The sequence below is a fragment of the Octopus bimaculoides genome, chromosome 19 (genome assembly GCF_001194135.2).
Source record: "Octopus bimaculoides isolate UCB-OBI-ISO-001 chromosome 19, ASM119413v2, whole genome shotgun sequence".
NCBI classification, from domain to species: Eukaryota; Metazoa; Mollusca; class Cephalopoda; order Octopoda; family Octopodidae; genus Octopus; species Octopus bimaculoides.
Window position 1 is genome coordinate 10,437,618 of NC_068999.1, and position 2,269 is coordinate 10,439,886.

Below are 2,269 nucleotides of genomic sequence, written 5' to 3' on the forward strand. Positions count from 1 at the left end.
TATATATATATATATATGTATATATATATACGCATACATAATTCTATATGTGTTGTTTTATGTGAGTGTGTTCCTATTTATGTGTATATATGTGTGAGTAAAAGCAAATTAGTACATGTTTATGCATACACATACTTTTACACATTTCATTGGTTATACACATATACATATATGCTGTGTGATGAGTATGTTAATCTTCCATTTGTATATTATGAACGTTTCAATATAACTTTACCGTGTGATTTTCACACGTCTTCGCTGATTAACAAACGTGTGCACACAGAAAACGAATGAACCAATGCACCCACACACATTCACAAAAACACACACATACACAGTGAGGCGCGCACACACACACACACACACACACACACACACACACAGACTAGCATACATGTACGTAGTCATGCGTTTACTTGAGCCTTTGACTCTCACTGATGTGTGTCTTGATATCCCGAATACTATATATGCATATATGTGCGCATTTCAGTGTGTGCCTCTGTGTGTGTGTGTGTGTGTGTGTGTGTGTTTTGCGTGTGAGTGTGTGTGTTTGTGCGTGCACCATTTGTCATTTGATAACTGTGATACATACTTTTCAGGCGGCGGTAACTTTAATAAATCAAGAACGTAAGTTGTATGGGATTTGATATATCTGTATTGGTTTGCATTATTCATATACATGACTTTAGTCCCTCTTGGCCTTTCTTCTTTTTGGCCCATTTGTATTTTAGATTTGTATTTGACACACATATATATATATAGATAGGAAGTGTGATAAATGTAACTACAATGTTTCGTCAGACTGCATGGAGGCTAACGATCCGAGATTTAGAAGTCCGAGATTTCCTGGCAAACCTCTTATACTCTTGCACTCTAATCATTAAATATAATTTTTAATTGCGTGCATATATCACGAATGACGGAGCCACCTTGAGCATAACACTATAAAGGAGTAAGCAGACCCCCACCCCCCCTAAAAAAAAAGACAAAAAGGCAAAAGAGAGTCACTTACTGTTATAGTTCCTTCAATAAAAATGACAACATTGACCAAGGTTACCGTGGTCTTTTCCGTAGGCTTTTCTTTCCACGGCTAAACCTAAACTGTCCTCCCCTCTTTTTACACGACAACATTACTGTGATACACGATCCCTATTGATCCCCCCTTTTTATTTTCTCGATACCTTTTGATCGAACTGCCCCCTTTTTTCCTTCTTATGATCCCTTTTGATCGACACCCCCCTACTTTTTTTCCCTTCCCCCTCCCAAAAAGAAAAGCTCTTCATTGTATTTGTCCCATCTTTGTTGAGCCCTGTGTTGCTAATAAATATATATATATATACAGGGAAGAATTTCAAAGACAATGGCAAATATTTCCGATATATTACCTTTATATATTTTGATCAGTGCTTTCGATTTGTAGAAGTGGCTTAAAAAATTAGTCCTTTTATGTGTTTCGAGTATTTTATAATTGTCATTTCTATGCACTAATTTATATTTAAGAGTCTCTAAATCCCTTTTTTATGTTGTCTATCGAGATACATATCTCGACAGTTCACCACGAATCGGATTTCAGTCTACTTTCTCAGGCATCAGTATGCATGATCTAGCAAATAGTTAAGACGATGAGACTGGCAGATATGACATTATTGGTTTTGTTTTTCATTTTATTATCTAACCTCGTGTCATTCGATGGCTCAGTTCATATTGCATTGCTTGTACACGTTTGTGTTTTTATCTATTTTTATAGTTTCACACTCTACCAGATAGGTATAAGATGTATACCAGCGCAGAAATATCAATCTTCTGGGGAATACATTTTCTCTCGCTTGATATACTACTCACTAATGTCTATTGTCTTATACACATTGTTTTTCACAACAGGTCATTCTGTTACAATTAAATCTCTCTCTCTCTCTCTCTCTCTCTCTCTCTATCTATCTATCTATCTATCTATCTATCTATCTATCTATCTATCTATCTATCTATCTATCTATCTATCTATCCATCTATCTATCTATCTACCTCAGTTCATCTAATTGTATATATTTTTCGTTATTTTTCATAAAAAAGCCTTTATTTTTTTGATATCCAATGTGCATTTTCGCTGTTTTCTTCTTACTTTCCCCATATCTTTTCCATGTGCGGTTTCTATTTTCTCTTTGAAACATATTTCTATTACACATATATATATATATATATATATGTGTGTGTGTGTGTGTGTGTGTGTGTATACATGTATCTATCTATCTATCTATCTATCTATCTATCT